At 42.3% G+C, this 18691-nt stretch overlaps 1 pseudogene; it reads right to left on the bottom strand.

The window, feature by feature from the left end:
* Positions 1-480: 480 nt before the first annotated feature.
* Positions 481-17869, bottom strand: LOC124075721 (peroxisomal membrane protein 11B-like; annotated as a pseudogene).
* Between the last annotated feature and the right edge of the window lie 822 nt (positions 17870-18691).

Genomic DNA, 18691 nt, shown 5'->3' with positions numbered 1-18691 from the left:
GCTTAGTTATGCCTCTTCTCCTTCTCCCACTCTTTCTCCTGGTGACCTGGTACCTCTCAAAGAGATGCCCCCTCCAAGAGGTACCCCCTCCTCCTCTCAACCTCTCTGCAAAATGGACTGGACCTTATCGGATCATTCTTACCACTCCCTCAGTGGCCTGCCTTGAGGGCATCCCATATTGGGTTCATAACTACTCCCATTTAAAACAGTCCTCTCCACCCTTTTATACAGTGAGACCCACAGGTCCTCTCAAGATGGTTTCTCCAAGGCTGGAACCCCCAATCTTCCTTTGGTCTCTGAGGACCATGAGGACACTGCAGAACCACGAGCACCATCCTTCCCTTTTTCAATTTTGCCCTCCTCCCTCATTCTGCACTCACCTCCCAGGGGGACTACTACCAGGTATTATCATTCCAATTTCAAAGAGACTTACAGCAATTTGCTCAAACCATAATAACTATACAATCCCAGCTTGATACTTTAGCTGCTGTGGTTCTGCAGAATCCATGGGGCCTTGATCTTCTTATAGCTGAAAAAGGTGGACTTTGTCTGTACCTACAGGAGGAAAGCCAGTTTTATGTCAATCAATCTGGTACAGTAAAGGACAAGACAAAACAACACCAACAGGACCTTGGACGTCAGAAACAACAGCTCTCCTCTGCTGAAGGAATATCAATCCCTCACCAAAATTGGGCCACCAGGGAGAGCATTCCACCACCACACAACCCTCATCATTGTTCCAATGATTCAAACACTGCCCCTTCCCAGAAGGAAGCAGTTATAGAAGATTGACCTATGTCCCTGATCCCTAAGGTGCCCAATAAAAACAAAAAAGTGGGGAATATAAGGTCTTTTCTTGGCATCTGGATGGCCATCTTAAGTGACAGCCACCATTTTGAGGAAAAAGTTTCACTTTCCCACCCAAGGGCCTTTCTGAGAAAGGCTCACCACTCCTTCATACCAACCAACCCTTAACCACCTGCATTAGGACTCACCCAGCTCTTACTCTGGAGCCTCCCCCATAAAAGTCCCAGAACTCCAGCCTGTGTTGCCTCTCTCTCTCCTATAGAGAGATGGCCTTTATTTGTCAGCTCTGACAAATAAACTCTCGTGTGGTGTATCTCTGCCTGGTCTCTGTCTTTCATTTCTCACTTACCCGTCTCTCATTCCTCGCTTTCCCTTCAGCAATAAACCTTCTTTTTTCTCAAAACTGTCCTCATTATTGGATTGGCAACAGGGACCAGGACCAAGATTTTGGCAAAACTATCATGCTGCAAGGCAATCTCTTGTCATAGTGCCTTCTCTCCCAACTTCAGCCACCATGTGATCACGACAGTTACCCATCACTTGACACAAAGTCAGACATGTGTTAAACACTTAATAAATATTTGATGAAGGAAGAATTCTAAAAATGAATGAATTGAATAAACTTTGTTCATCATTGTTCCTAGATAGAGAACTTTTAAGAAAGTGTCAAAATGCCGCAGTCCGGCTGCAGCAAAATAACCGGGGGGTGATGAGGAACTTGTGTAGATTGATACAGCAGGAGTGGGAGCCATTTATTGTAGGACAACAGAGGTATTTATACATTCCACACAGCTTATCTTAATTAACATAAACTAGATACATCAGTCAACCAATAAGAAATCTCCACACTTAAGGGCTTGCTGGCGCCACCTCACAAACCACTCCCCCTGGCAAAATACCAGGCGCCATCCTGACTTGTTTACAGACTCTAACATCAAAAGAATCTCTAAGATTTCATCAAAAATTGATGAAATCTGGGGCTGTGGTTCTGGCTCAGTGGTAGAACGCTTGCTTAGAATGTGTGAGACACTAGGTTCGATTCTCAGTACTGCATATGAATAAATAAAGGTCCATTGACAAAAAAAAAATAAAGTTGGTGAAGTCTTCTCCCCTAGCAAATATAAAGAGGACCCTGGAATTCTCTAGCTAAGTTACAAGGCTCCAAGACCAAGCCCTCTGAAGATTTCCTTCCTCATATATCTAGCTCTGAACCCAAATATCAATTATCAGATAGTATCTGGGATGCTTCTGAACATAGTTAAAGCTTTTCGAAGCAAGATCCTGATACGGCTCTGAGGTGAACTAATAATTCTGATGCACTTTTTAAAAAAAATTTTTTAGTTGTAGATGGATACAATACCTTTATTTATTTATATATATGTCACAACCCCAGCCCCTAATTCTGATGCAATTTTAAAAATGTCTGGGTGCCATATGGCTTTGGGCTTATCAACTTGCTATTTTTCATTTTATTTTCATAAGTAATCCTCCATTGTTGCTAAACTATGCAAATGACCTTGCCATTCCTAACAAGCACTCTCGGTACTGCACAAGATGTCCCTCAAAAGGACAAATATAGAAGAAAACTTCCACAGAAAGTTGAAAGAGAAACAGGCTTTGCATAATGTTATATTCATTTCTCTTTCTGAAAGAGAGAAGGTGAGAACTATACCAGATGACATCTGAGGTTTACAGTTCTTAATATTCTGTGACCCCAGGAGGTCATGAGGGAAGTACCAGAATGTACTAATACCAAACAAACATTCTGGGTGGAACTGTGTACCCCTAAATTGATATGTTGATGTCTCTACCCCCAGTACCTGAGAATGACTCTGTTTGGAGATATGACCTTTAAAGGGGTGATCAAGTTAAAAATGAGACTATTAAGGTGGGTCCTAATCCCATCTGACTAATGTCTTTGTAAAAAGAGGAGTTAGGACACAGACACTGAAGAAAGACCTTGTGAAGACATTGAGAAAGCAGCTGTCTGCAAGCCAAAGGGAAATCTCAGAAGAAACCAAATCTGCCCACACCCCGATCTTGGATTCAGCCTCCAGAACTGTGAAGTTTTTGTTTGTTTGGTTGGTTTTGGTTTTGTTTTTCTGCAATGCTGGGATTGAATCCAGGGCTTCCCTTATGTTGAGCAAGTACTCTACCACTGAGCTACACCCCAGCCTAAGAGCAAATAAATTTCTGTTGTGAACCACCCAGTCTGTGGGAATTTGTTAAGGCAGTCCTAGCAAACTAAATACAACCAACAATTTACAAATGTTATCGTGATATTGGAATTGAAGGGCATGGCACATTCTAATCTGCCATTTTGAATCAAGATGTATTTTTTGATTCAGCATTTTAGAATCAATATTTTAATTAAAATAATACTGATATTTATTAGTTTTGTTAAGAAATAGTTTCTAAGTCAGGCATAATGGCACGCACCTGTAATCCCAGCAGCTCAGAAAGCTGGAAAAGGAGAATCACAAGTTCAAGGCCAGCCTCAGCAACTTAGCAAGGCCTAAGCAACTTAGTGAAATCCTGTCTCTAAATAAATGAATGAATAAATAGGGATGGGGATATGGCTCAGTGGTAAAGCATGCCTGGATTAAATCCCCAATATTAGAAATAATAGTAATAATAGTAATACCAATTATTATTATTATTGCTTCTGGTACGAATGCCATTAAGCCAACTTAATTTTGCAGCATTTTCTATGAAGAACAGCTGAAGCACTTCCAGTTTTGTTATTTGTTTTTTGCTTTTTAATTTTTGCCCAACTGAAGTCTGAATGATGAATGCAAACAATTTTATTCAATCCACTTTTTCAAAGTAGATTTCGCAAAAGAGCATGATTCATTGATCAATGTTTTGTCCAAATAGAATTTTATCAATCATAGCATTTTATTTTCTACTGTGTAGAAAATTTGATTATTTCATTATTTGGTTTTAAATAACAGCTTTATTAATATGGAATTTATGTACCTTAAAAATTTATCCTTTTGAACTATACAGTTCATTGATGTTTATAGTATTCACAGGGTTATGTACCCATCACCACTACCCAATTCCAGGCTATTTTCTTCACCCCAAATAAACACTCCCCATTTCTTCCACCATGGCCCCAGCCTCTGTCAACCATCAATCTACTTTCTGTCTTTTGATTTGCCTGTTCTGGAGGTTTCATGTAAATGGACTCAAATTAAGCTTATGTGTCTGGCTTCTTTCATATAACATGGTGTTTTCAATCTTCATTCATGTTGTAGAATTCATATTATATTCACATTTTACTTATCTATTCATCAGTTGATGGATATTTGTGTAATTTCTACTTGAATTTTTTTCCTAAATGAAATTTTTTTCCTTTAACCATTTCCCCAATTCCCTCGTAATACCATTTTCTCTGTACTTCTGAGTTCAACTTCTTTTAGATTCCACATATAAATGGGATCATGCAATTCATATTTGTCATTCTGTGCCAAGCTTATTTCACTTAAGATAGTGTCCTTCAGTTTCACCCAGTTAGCCACAAATGACAGGATTTTCTTTTTTCTTTTTTAAGGCTAGATGATATTCTTTGTGTTTATATTCCACATTTTCTTTATCCATTCATTCATTCATGGACTATTAGGTTGATTCCATATCTTGGCTATCGTAAATAATGTTGCAATGAGTAAGGCACAGTGGCACATGCCTGTAATCCCAGCAGCTCAGGAGGCTGAGGCAGGAGGATCTCAAGTTTGAGGCCAGCCTCAGCATCAGCAAGGTGCTAAGCAATTCAGTGAGACCCTGTGTCTAAATAAAATATTAAAAAGGGCTGGAGATGTGGCTCAGTGGTTAAGTGCCCCTGAGTTCAATCCCAGTACCCACCCCACCAAAAATAAATAAATAAATAAATAAGAACTGGGGATGTGGCTCAGTGTTTAAGTGCCCCTGTGTCCAATCCCTAGTACCACAAAAAATAATTAACATAATAATGTTGCAATGAGCATAGAAGTGCAGATAACTCTCTGACATATTGATTTCATTTCCTCTGGATATACACCCAGCAGCGGAATTTCTGGGCCATATGGTAGTTCTATTTTTTAATTTTTCAAGGAACCTCCATACCATTTTCTGTATTGGCTATCCTAATTTGCATAATAGTGTGCAAGGGTTCTCTTTTCTCCCCACCTTTCCAGCACTTGTCCTTCAACTTTTTGATAATAGCCATTCTAATGGGTGTGAGGTATCATCTCATTGTGCATTTAATTTGCATTTCTCCGATGATTAATGACTTTAAGCATTAATGAATTTTCACATATTCTTGGCCATTAGTATGTCTTTGTTTGAGAAACATCTATTTAGATCCTTTGCCCATTTTTTTTAATTGGATCATTTGTCTTCCTGCTCTTGAGTTGTTTAAGTTCTTTGTATATTTGGGATATTGAAACCTTATCAGATGTTCGCCTTGCACCTACTTTCTCTCTTTCATAGGTTGTCTCTCCACTCCACTGAGCATTTCTTTGGATTTTGCAGCCTTTTACCTTATCATAATCCCCTTTGTCGATTTTTGCTTCTGCTGCATGTATTATGGGTTCCTTTCCAACTTTGCAAAGATCAAAAGCAGAGTTGCACACCATGTCGCAGCAGGCGCAGCATATGGATCCTGAGCTGTGAGGGGTGTTGAACGAACAGATCTATTTTTTTCTTTGCTTCCTTTAGATCATGTTAAATCATCTTTTTCTGGAACAAAGTTTCCATTTGTCTGGGTCATTTACCTCCTCATTTTCTCATGCCATTTGGGTCTTCCATTTTTTAAGGCTCTTCTATTATCTTGAAAGTCAATAGTCTTCCCTGGGATCAGTCACAAACAATGAGCTGGGTAATGCCAAAGGCTCCTCAAGACCAGAGCATAATCCCCAGCAGGGACTGGAGTTATCCAAAGGTCAAGGAACAATTCAAGCAGGGTTACTGGTCAGATATCTTTACTGCGCATCATAAGCATGGGTGGTAACCCTTCCAGGGACTGGAGAGAAAGGACTATGGCAAGGTAACCTGAGTGTCACTTTGCCTGTCTTCACATACCTCATTTACTTAGTGTTCACACTGGGGTGTAGCTCGGCATGAGAGCATTTGCCTAGCATGAGCAAAGGCCTGGGTTCATCCCTAGCACCAAAAAAAATAAAATTCTAGAAGAATACAGTGTTCCTAAATGAAAGTTCCAGAGCGTCAATGATAGATATTATTAATGCTGCGAGGGACCACTGAAATAGTTTAATCCAAGGATTTCAAACTTAAAGGCTTACAGTAGCTAGGTGGATCAATTAATAGAAAGAAGATAACCAGGTAGAGCCCGGAAAAACAGCAAAGAACAAACTCCGCAAAAGATTAACTGATACTCATCTCAGGGTGGCATTGCCAACTGGCATATATAGCCTCCTGATATGCCAGAACTTTCTTTTTTTTTTTTTCGGTGAGTAAACTGATCTTTAATTTGTTGACCTGGAAGGCTTTGCTCTCCAGTGTGGGTATGAGCCGGGGCTAGTTGAAGAAATCATTATACAGTGTTTACAACAAGATGCTAGACATGGCATCAATATGGATAGGCAAAGTTGGAGTAAGAACCAGCTGGGAACACATCTCTGAAACTAGGTGTAAGCAGAAATCTGAAGGTGAGGATACAGGGAAGAGTAAGGGCCAAATCATAAAGGAGGTTGGTGAGGTCATCAGGAGGGAGGAAGAAAAGGTATCACACAACCTGGGGTGCAGAGATATGAGATAAAAGAAAGAAACCCAAAATACCTTTTTAGTTTTAAGGAAAAAAAAAAAATTCTACCACAAGCTACCTCTCTGAGAATAAAGAAGGCAGTTAGAACCTTTCAAACTAAATCTTATACTTCCCCTACCAAAAGGCAATTCCTTTTTAAATTCTTGGGCAGGGGACTGAGAAGGTAACAAAGATGCACAGAGACAGAATCTTAAATTGACTTGACAGATACATTACATCAAGAGAGACTCAGAAAATGAAAGAGCAAAAGAACAAAACCTCAGGCATAGCTGGATATTAGAATCATTCTATTGGCAAGTCATCTCTCCCCACCTCATCTTCCCCAAAGCTCCTCCCTTCACCCCAAAATCTCTGGATTTGAACTTCCATCAAGAAGTAGAGTTATGATAGTGGAACATGGGGTCAGGGGCTTTATCTAAAGATTCCATCTCACCGATTTAGGTCCCCTCCTAACCCTATCCCAGAACGTCAGGGCTTGAGTCATACGTAGCCAGGGACAGATTAAGGTGAGAATAGATAGAATAGAGGACACAAGACCACAAAAAAAAATCCCAGGGCCACAATCCCGGAGGCCTAGTTGGTTCAGTGGAATGAAGAGCTCACAGGCATTTCTGATCACACCCAGCAGAAGAAGGAGATGACTCTGAAGAAGCCAAGCTGGGAGCAGACTCAGAGCTGAAGCTTCAGAGCCAGTGAGTGGGGCAGGCCTCTTCCTGGAATCTCTGGTCTCCCAGATCCCCCAGTTTCAATTCCTCCTGGAACTCCTCCTCTGGAACCCTTCATTCACCAGCTACAAGCTGAAGACTCTTGTTTGATCAGTAAGTAAATCTCATAAGCATCGCGGCTCAGATTCACGATGAGGGAAAACAGATCTGAATGAACGTTGGGTTCACTTCTCCTGATCCACGCGGGGAGCTAGTCCAGGCTTTTCAGGCCACAGGACATTGTCACAGGTGAAGTATAAGGCTCGATTAAGGTGGCTAATAGTGATGCTGAATCTCAGGCCACATCTGATGAGTGCCCAGTTCTCTTGGCTGACTCAGGGGTGTCTGCTGAGTTACCCAACAGCAGAAGCTTTCTTCCAAGGCTCAGATGACCCTCCAGTTGTCAATTCAGTTTCTGTAACTCAGGACTTTCCTCGTGTCTCAGCAGCACATGGCCCAGAAAGGAGTGGGCTGTCCTACACCGCCACTCCCAGACTCTGAGCACTGAGCCGACCCAGACATCAAGAAGAGAGGCAGTGTCCAGGTCTTTCTTTTCAATAATATTTTTTTTAATTTTTTTTTAGTTGTAGATGGACACAATATCTTTTTTTTTTAATTTATTTTTATGTGGTGCTGAGGATCAAACCCAGGGCTTCATGTGTGCAAGGCAAGTGCTCTACCACTGAGCCACAACCCCAGCCCCCCATCCTTTTTTTTTTGGTGATACTTGGGGATTAAACCTGGGCATGCTCTTCCACTGAGCTACATCCCTGGCCTTTTTTTTTTGGTACTGGGGATTAAACCCTGGCATGCTTAACCACTGAGCCACATCCCAGAACTTTTTATTTATTTATTTTTTTTCGGAGACAGGATCTTACTAAATTGCTTAGGGCCTCACTAAGTTGTTGAGGCTGGATTTGAATTTGTGATCCTCCTGCCTCAGCCTCCCCAGCCACTGGGATTACAGGCGTGCACCACTGCACCCAGATCTTCAAGTCTTTTTAAATTGTATTGAGTGTTTTATTGTTGTTTAGCCCACTTTAAATGATGGATGCTGCCAGGCTTGAGGGCATAGGCCTATAATCCCAGCGACTCAGGAGGCCAAGGCCAGAGGATTACAAGTTCAAGGCAGCCTGGACAATTTAAGAGACACTGTTTCAAAATAAAATAGAAAGATCTGGGGATATATGTAGGTCAGTGATAGATGGACTCAGGGTTCAATCCCAAATACTGCAAAAAAAAAAAAAAAACACTCACCACAGTCAACACTTAATTTGTCAGAGGTTCCAACTTTTCAAAAATTCATGACTGGACTTGGTGACTTCTGGGGGGAAAGTCCAAAAGCCAACAACACAGGATAGAGTCAGGAACTTTCTAAAAGGAACTTTCTGTGTCCACGGCCTCTTTTCTTTCTCTAGAGGTAGAAAGAGGAGGCTGAAGATCTATTCATTATCAGCGAACAATGGACAAAGAAAAGCCTGTCTGCCCCATTAGTCATTGCTTGAGGTCCCTGACTTCTGCTTACACTACTGCTCTCTACCCCCAAAGTGACTTCTCTTTGATGCTATTTATGAAACGGAATGTGACCCTCCAGCTGGGCAGGGCCGAGGGCATGTGGGGGACATGAGGGGGATATTACAGCTATATTTCTGCTCGGGGTTGGCATGTGGATTCCCAAGAGTCCATACAGCAGTGAGAACTTGGAAAAGGCTGTTATTTGGGGTACAGCTCTCTAGGGAGGAACAACGAGAAACATTCTTAAGAAATGGCAAACATGTAAAGATATCCAGCTTAGAAAAGGGGATGGGCTTTCTCCTTCTGGGAAAGATTCACAACCTGACTTGCTGATTCCTTGGGGAATGAAGCATTGCTTTGTGTCCCTAACTTGCTTCTGCCCCTGTTTCTCTTCCTAACGTTGGAGAAAGTTACGGAGATGCAAAGTTTCCTGTCTCGCTGATTGTGCCATTTAATTGCACTAAATTGACATGAATCACACACGCATGACCTTCTGCCAGCTCTATTTCAACTCCAGTGGCCTTTGCTGGTCTAGGAGTTAAGAGTTGAAGGAGAGTTAGAACAGAAGCTGTAAGAATTGTAACGAACTGAGCAACCTCATTCAAACTCATTTGTTCCTAGAGACCAGTGGAAAGTTCTGATCACCTAGGGCAAACCATCCACCAGCAACTGCGAGCTCTGAGGTTACTGTTGCTGAGAACGATGCCATAGCCCACTTCCCTTAGGCCTAGAGGCTGGGAGGGGTGTCAAGGAAAGTTTGAAGGGATAGCTGACAATTTGAAAAAGCACTTGGACAGTTATTCAGATAAAACTGCTCCCTTCAAGCCAGGCACAGTGGCACACACCTATAATCCCCATGACTTGGGAGGCCTCAAGCAACTTAGTGAAATCCTGTCTCAAAATAAAAATATAAAAAGGACTATGGAAGTAGCTCAGTAATAAAGTAACCCTGGGTTCCATCCCCAATACCAGAAAGAAAGAAAAGGAAGGAAGGAAGGAAGGAAGGAAGGAAGGAAGGAAGGAAGGAAGGAAGGAAGGAAGGAAGGGCCAGCCCCAGGTTTAAAAGCATTTTATTTTATTTTGTTAGATATTTGGTTCTGAGGATTGAACCCAGGGGTGCTTTACCACTAAGTTATATTCCCAGAACATTTTTAAGAATTTTTATTTTGAGACAGAATCTGACTAAGTTGCTGAGGCTGGCCTCAAACCTGCAATCCTCCTGCCTCAGCCTTCCAAGTTGCTGGGATTACAGGTATGTGCCACTAGGCCCGGCTCAAAAGCATTTTGATTTATATTGCCTGATAAGTTATCAAAATTTAGTCAGAAATAAGTCTTTATTCCAATCTCCTAGTTCAGAGCAAAAGCCAAGTGTCATTCATCTTTGGATTCCCAGCATTTAGTGTAAAGCTTGGCTCAGGGTAGAGCCTCCAAGCCCCAAGTTGACTCCTAATCACACATGAACTCATTGGAATGCTGAGCCACCATGTGTGCAAGGCATTGTCCCAAAGACTGGGAGACAGCTGCATCAGGTCCCTGCTTCTCAGGACACTCACAGCCTAGAGAAGCTTCACTTCCTACAAGAAGCTTCCCTCGGCAGATCTCACCCAAATGCCTCCCAGACAATCCCACACTATCCCAAAGGCCACACCTACAAGGATAATATAGTTACCTGTGTGATTTTTTTTAAACATTGGGTTTTTTTTTATTTTTTATTTTGAGACAGAGTCTTACTAAGTTGTCCAAGGTGGCCTCGAACTTGTGATCCTCCTGCCTCGGCCTCCTGCCTGGACTTATTTTTTTTTTTTTTTAATTTTTTATTGTGGGTTGTTCAAAACATTACAAATTTCTTGACATATCATATTCCACACTTTGATTCAAGTGGGTTATGAACTCCCACCTTCACCCCATACACAGATTGCAGATTCACATCAGTTACACATCCATTGATTTACAAATTGCCATACTAGTGTCTGTTGTGCTCCGCTGCCTTTCCCATCCTCCACCCTCCCCCCCTCCCCACCTCTCCCCTCCCCTCCCCTCCTCTCTCTCTACCCCCTCCACTGTATAACCCTGAGGGTCTCCTTCCATTACTGTGCAATTTCCCTTCTCTCTCCCTTTCCCTCCCACCTCTCATCCCTGTTAAATGTTAATCTTCTTCTCCTGTTCTTCGTCCCTACTCTGTTCTTAGTTACTTTCCTTATATCAAAGAAGACATGTGGCATTTGTTTTTTAGGGATTGGCTAGCTTCACTTAGCATAATCTGCTCTAATGCCATCCATTTCCCTGTAAATTCTATGATTTTGTCATTTTTTAATGCAGAGTAATACTCCATTGTGTATAAATGCCACATTTTTTTTATCCATTCGTCTATTGAAGGGCATCTAGGTTGGTTCCACAGTCTTGCTATTGTGAACTGTGCTGCTATGAACATCGATGTAGCAGTGTCCCTGTAGCATGCTCTTTTTAGGTCTTTGGGGAATAGACCAAGAAGGGGAATAGCTGGGTCAAATGGTGGCTCCATTCCCAGCTTTCCAAGAAATCTCCATACTGCTTTCCAAATTGGCTGCACCCATCTGCAGTCCCACCAGCAATGTACAAGTGTACCCTTTTCCCCACATCCTCGCCAGCACTTGTTGTTGTTTGACTTCATAATGGCTGCCAATCTTACTGGAGTGACATGGTATCTTAGGGTGGTTTTGATTTGCATTTCTCTGACAGCTAGAGATGTTGAGCATTTTTTCATGTACTTGTTGATTGACTGTATGTCCTCCTCTGAGAAGTGTCTGTTCAGGTCCTTGGCCCATTTGTTGATTGGGTTGTTTGTTCTCTTATTGTCTAATTTTTTGAGGTCTTTGTATACTCTGGATATTAGGGCTCTATCTGAAGTGTGAGGAGTAAAGATTTGTTCCCAGGATGTAGGCTCCCTATTTACCTCTCTATTGTTTCTTTTGCTGAGAAAAAACTTTTTAGTTTGAGTAAGTCCCATTTGGACTTCTTGAATACAATGCTGTGGATGATTTGTCTTTGTAATCTCAGAGCCCAGAACAGAGTAACTGATCCTGAAGGCATTCCTCAGTTGCTTATAACCACCAAGTTCAATCAGAGAGGAATTCCACCCAGGGTAGACTGTGTAGTGCGTTCTGGGGGTTATCCCTCAAGCTAACCAGCTGCTTGGCAATTGCCCACTTACTGATGTGGCTGCCCCCTAGGCTGCAAGGACCACACCTTATTCACTGTCTTATCGCAAGGCACAGCAATAGTAGGTGCTCCATAAATGTTTCTTAGATCATTGAACCAAGAAGTGAATCACTACTAAAGGGAAAGGTGATTAGATAAAATCAATACCCAATTTTAATGATAGAGTCCTAAAGAACTATAACATTATCCCGGTGTCTTTGATATGTGATTGGAGAGACAGTTGTGATACTCCTTGGAGCAAGACCTTGCCAGAGGACATGTAGAAATGTGTCAGCAGTTGAATTCTTACGGTGTCCAGGACCAGCTCATCAGTGAAAACACTTTAACCCTCCTCCACTGCACCAACTCCTGATTAGAAGGTCTCTGTGACTTCTCTAAAACGCACTCCCTTGTCACCAGACTCCCATGGTTGAAGGTGCAGCTGAAAAGGTCTTCAGTTGCGTCCCAATGTATCTGCTCCCCTAGGCCCACATTGTGTGCTTCCCAAGACTCGGTTGAGATAGTTTCTACTCCCAGTAGATCCTCTGTAATTGTTATTACAATTTGGAAATTTAAATATTACATAAACTGATGAAATTGGAATATAAAACAAGAGTTGCTTCTTGTTTTATTTTTGTTTGTTTTGATATTCGAGATAGAATCCAGGGAGCTCTAACATTGAGGTGCCTTTCCAGTGCTTTTTATGTTTTGTTTTGTTTTTTTGAAACAGGGTCTCACTAAATTGCTGAGGCTGGCCTCAAACTTGCAATACTCCTTGCCAGGCACAGTGGTACATGGGTATAATCCCAGCAGTTTGGGAGGCTGAGGCAGGAGGGTCACAAGTTCAAGGTCGCTTTAGCATTTTAAAGAGGACTTAAGCAATTTAGCAAGACTCCATCTTAAAATAAGAAATAAAGAGGGCTGGTGTTGAGAGCCACAGCTCAGTCGGGATGGTGCCTAGCATTTTGCCAGTAGGAGTGGTTGAAAAGTGACGCCAGCGAGCCATTAAGATAATAATTAAGTTAAGCTGTGTATAATTGCTGTGATTCAGTTGTATATAGACCGGCAATAGGGCGGCTCCTGCTGCCTTGGGCGCTCGCTACTTTTGAGTTCTCGTGGAGTTCCCCTTGAGTTCCGGTTGAGCTCTGGGTGGGGGGCGGGATTCCTGGAGAGTTCGTGTTGGTCGCGGGAGTTCCGGTGGAGGGAGTTCCGGTTGGGGTGTGGTGTTCCTGGAAGGGCCGTGTGGGTGGCCTTCGGGGGAGTTCAGGAATAAAGGAGTTTCCTGTTTGAACCTACAAGTGCCTCGTGGTGGCTCCGTTATTTTGTGCCCAGCCAGACTGCGGCAGGCTGGGATGTAGTTGTAGGTCAGTGGTAAAGTGCCCCTGGGCTCACAACATGCCAAGGTATGTTGACACCAAATTCAAAACATAATAATAAGAGTAAAAATAGTAATACATCAGGAAGTTTCCTGAAATCTCATCCTCCTGACTTTCTACCCTAAAGACCATATTGATATAGGATGGTTCCAGTCATATTTCTTTCTTGCCATTTTCTTTAATGTACTGAGTAAGGTAGAGAGTCTAACCAACTGCAAGGCATTGAGATGTATATTATCGTACCTTTCTAAAAGGAGTTTTCACTCTAACATTGCAAGAAACTATTTTCTTAGGCAGAAACCCTCTCTAGATAATATATTTTCAGAAAGAGAAAATGGGGAACTGACTTTGCCAAGTTAACTTCAAGAGCAAGTACTTTTTGTATCTAATCTCATGTAGTCTTCACAAATACCCAGTGAGTTCCGGTACACTGGCCCTGTTGGGTAGATGAGGAAATTGAGCACCAGACAGGTTAAGCAAGGACACACAGTCAGTACTAGAGAAGTGACATATAACTCACTATAAACCCATGTTCTTTCCCAGACAATTTGCCCAGATATGACATTCCATTTTTTCCCCCAGAAATAAGCCTGTATAGTGGCTTTTCAAGATGTTTCAAGTCACTTTTGGTTTCGTTATTGACATATGTCCAAGATGAGCAGCTCCCCTGAGCTCCTCCAGGACTGTCTGAGGCTGCAGAGGACCTATAAGAAATCCCCTGTGCCCTGCTCGGGGCTCTGGGCTGCTTTCCCTTCTTGAGTGGGCACGGAGCCCCAGCATGCTGGTTCAATAAATCCCCCTTCTGCCAATTGCAAAAAAAAAAAAAAAAGAAATCCCCTGTGATATGCTCTGCCATGTTCCAGCTGCTCTAGAAATTATTCAGGCTACCTCCCGCTCCCCACTTTCTCTCTCTCTCTCTTTCTCTCTCTCTCTTTGAATTATGACTCCCAAAAAGGTATGGAAATGCTGTGACTGTGACCCCATTTGGAAATAGGTGTTTGCAAATGATCAAGTTAAAATTAAATCATTATCTGGGCTGGTGTTATGGCTCAGTGGTAGAACACTTGCCTAGCACGTGCAAGGCCCTGGGTTCGATCCTCAGCACCATGTAACAATAAATAAATAAAATAAAGGTATTGTGTCCAACTACAACTAAAAAATAAATATTAAAAAAAAAAATTGGGGCTGGGGATGTGGCTCAAGCAGTAGCGCGCTCACCTGGCGTGCGTGCAGCCCAGGTTCGATCCTCAGCACCACATACAAACAAAGATGTTGTGCCCGCCGAAAACTAAAAAGTAAATATTAAAAAATTCTCTCTTAAAAAAAAAAATTAAGGGCTGGGGATGTGGCTCAAGCGGTAGCGCGCTCTCCTGGCATGTGTGCAGCCCGGGTTCGATCCTCAGCACCACATACTAACAAAGAAAAATGTTGTGTCCGCCAAAAAACTAAAAAAGAAATAAAATTCTCTCTCTCTCTCTCTCTCTCTCTCTCTCTCTCTCTCTCTCTCTCTCTCTTTAAAAAAAAAAAAATTTAAGTTATTATAGCCTGGCACAGTGGCACAGACCTGTAATCCCAGAAGCTCAGGAGGCTGAGGCAGGAGGATTGCAAGTTCAAAGATACAGCCTCAGCAATTTAGCGAAGCACTAAGCAACTCAGTGAGAACCTGTCTCTAAATAAAATATTTTTAAAATGCTGGGGCTGTGGCTCAATGGCAGAGCGCTTGCGTAGCATGTGTGAAGCACTGGGTTCAATTCTCAGCACCACATATAAATAAATAAATAAAATAAAAGTCCATTGACAACTAAAAAGATATTTAAAAAAATAAAAAATGCTGGGGGGCTGGGGCTGTAGCTCGGTAGCAGAGCACTTGTTTAGCATGTATGAAGCACTGGGTTAGATCCTCAGCACCACATAAAAGTAAATAAATAAAATAAAGGTATTGTGTCCATCTAAACTAAAAACTATTTTAAAAAATGCTGGGGGGCTGGGGCTGGGGCTCAGAGGTAGAGCACTCACCTAGCACATGCAAGGCACTGGGTTCAATCCTCAGCATGACATAAAAAGTAAATGAATAAATAAAATTAAGGTATCATGTCCAACTACAACTAAAAAAAATATTTTAAAAAAACATGCTGGGGATGTGGCTCAGTGGTGAAGCATGCCTGAGTTCAAGCCTCAGTACCAAAAAAAAAATTAAGTCAATATGATAGACCCAACCTGATCTTTTCTTAAAATTGGGAGCAATCTCGCCACAAAGCCATGAAAAGATAATTTTGGCTTTACTATAAATTACTGCAAATTCTGAACCTGCTTGGAATGCCTGCCCGTGCCTTGAACTCACCCATGCCTGGCTCTCTGACCAGATAGCAGCCCTCTCTGAAACTTTAGTGACGCCTCACAAATCTTGGCCTTCCCTGGCCAGACAACGACCCTCTCTGGGGCTCTAATGGTCCTCATAAATTCTGATGTTGAGTCCAGTAAAAAATGTAAACTACCATTAGTGTTATGCTCGTCAGAGTTCTGTTATCTGTAACCCCCCTTTGTGTAACTTTCTGGGCTATAAAGCTGGGCTGCAGGAAAGCTGCTGCTGCTGTCTAGTTCCCGCTGTTTGGGAGGGACAGGCAGCCCGGCCGGTCGAAATAATAATCATGCTTTAATTTGATTTTAATTGGAGTCAGTGGTCTTTTCTTGCGTCCTGGTCTAACAAATACAGTGGCCCATCCTGAAGTACAATCCCCTGGGAAGCCAGCAGTTCAATTTCCAACACATCGAGGTCTTAACCCTGGTCCAGCTCCCCAGGCTTCCATCTGGGGAGAGGTGAGCCAGAGGAAGGGACATTGGATAGAACTAGGACAGTCGTGTGGTTTTCTGCTGGTTTGGTTTGGTTTGTTTTGTTGGCTAAGGATTGCAATGCCCAGCAGACACGCTGTCTAGAACGCCCCTCCCCCCCCCCCCCCCCCCCCCCCGCGGCTAAGACTATTATCCAGGCTGTTCTTGTTGATCTAAGACCTTCTGTTTTGTGTCCCCTATTATTATCGCAAGGTCAGGATCCAATAAAGCCTTTCCCTGAAGTTGCCAGCAGAATCACTACATTAATCTAAAGCTGCAAAAACACTCATCAAGTTTCTATCACAAAATTCTTCGGTGTCATCTGAACTGAATTGCTCAAACATTCTCACTGTGAAGTCAGGAGTGAGACATAAATCACTGTCACCACACCACAGCACCCTAGGTTTTAGTGTTTAATCACTTATCATTTGAGGGATGTCCGAAGTAGCTCTAAGGCATCCCACACTGGGGCTTGAACCCGGTGCCTTGCACATGCGAGGCAAGCGCTCTACCACTAAGATGTAGCTCTTGCCCTGAGTGTGCCTTTTCAATCACCCCACCTATTCCTATTCTTAGTTCTTTTAAATGCAGTCAACCCATATTAATCAAGCACCTGACAAGCGGCACAGTGGCAAATAAGATAAAACCCCTGTTCTCCCAGAGATTATTGTGGCCAAATAGAGGTAGACAATAAACAAAAATATACAAAATTGTTCAGGGCATATAAATGCCATTGGAAAAAATAAAACCATAATATCTGTCTTCCCTTTAGATAATAACCTACATAGTCATGATGGCAGTGACTATATCTAGCTTATGCTAAGGGTTATTGGGTGGTTGGATGGATGGATAGATGGACAGATAGAAACATGGATAAGTGAATGAACTGACAGATGAGTGGAATCCAACATTCATTAGAGATCCTAAGAAACCATATATATCCTTCAATGAAAAGTCATTGGTTCAACTATACATTTAATAGTCAGGTGTGGTGGTGCATACCTGTAATCTCAGCAGGGATTGAGTGGCTGAGGCAGGAGGATCCAAATTGGAGGCCAGCCTTGGCAACTTAGCTGGACCCTGTCTCAAAATAAAATAAAATAAAATAAGGTTGGGGATGTAGCTCAGTGGTAGAGCATCCCAATACAGAGGGGAAAAAATTTAGTGAGTCCTCATTGTGAGCCAGCACACTGCTAGATCTTGGGGATAAAGTCAAATAAGAATAAGTCCTGCCCTCAGAGAGCTCACACACAGATTTCTAAAGAAATCATGGCCCCTGTGTTCTGTGCTTAATTGGTGGTGGGGAGAGGAGAGAGTACCAGCAAGGCATTATTTTGGTAGAACTGGTACCCAGAGAGGAGTGGTGGGAAACCACATGTTGGTCCACCTCATCTGTGCACGTCACCCCTTTCATTGCGGAAATCTGATGAGTTTATCAGACCATTTCTAAAGGTCAGCGGAGCTGAATGATTAGGGACATTGAAGTTGTTAGTAAGTTGTTGCCTAGAAACCTTGTTCAGCACAAAAGTGTCCTTTTTCCACACTTTGTTTGTGCTCTGGGGTGTCAGATTCCGTGTCCTGCTGTGACTGAGACCTGCAGAGCTGTCCTTTGGGGCAGGCACAGTAAAGCTGCTCCAGCAGTCTGTCTGTCCAGCCACAAGTAAGTCATCCGAATTCAGATCTGCTCTGCTCCCCATGCACTGCACCTCGTGGCCACAAACCTGCTGTGCTGGTTTACGCTCGCTGGCTTCTTTCAGAAAGGGGAAACATCTAGACACTACTGGGGTGGGGGCGGGAAGTGCTCTTCCTGTTTCTAGTGTTCTGCCCACAGCGAAATGAACAGTGTCCTGAGGTCACTCATACTTCACCGTTCACAGAGAAAGAGCACCTTGGTGAATTTTATTTACTTGTGAATCTCCAAATTTAATTGTTTCCTACTATTTATAAATAAGATTAGCTTTTCCAATTTAAAAGGAATGTGTATGCCTTATAGAAAATATGGAAATTAAAGAATAAAATGAGGTCTGGGGTTGTGGCTCAGCGGTAGAGCATTCACCTTGCAGGTGTGAGATCCTGGGTTCGATCCTCAGCACCACATAAAAATAAATAAATGAAATAAAGGTATTGGATCCAACTAGAACTAAAAAATAAATATTTTTTAAAGAATAAAATGAAATGATAGTTCCAGGATATATAAAGAACTTGAAAAACTTAACACCAAAAAATCCCCAAATAACCCAATCAATAAATGGGCTAAGGAACAGAACAGACACTTCACAGAATAAGTACAATTGATCCACAAACCTATTAAAAAATGTTCATCATCACTAGCAATTAGAGAAATACAAATCAAAGCTACTCTAAGATTTCATCTCACTCCAGTCAGAATGGCAATTATCAAGAATATAAGCAATAATAAGTGTTGGTGAGGATGTAGGGGGAAAGCCGCACTCATACGTTGTTGGTGGGACTGAAAATTGGCGCAACCACTATGGAAAGCAGCATGGAGACACCTGAGA

The sequence above is a fragment of the Marmota monax genome, unplaced genomic scaffold (assembly GCF_021218885.2).
Source record: "Marmota monax isolate L192 unplaced genomic scaffold, Marmota_monax_Labrador192_F-V1.1 WCK01_AAM20220418_F8-fsc00036, whole genome shotgun sequence".
Taxonomy (NCBI): Eukaryota; Metazoa; Chordata; class Mammalia; order Rodentia; family Sciuridae; genus Marmota; species Marmota monax.
The sequence above is the reverse complement of the archived record's forward strand: the minus strand, read 5'-3'. Positions and strand labels throughout refer to the sequence as shown.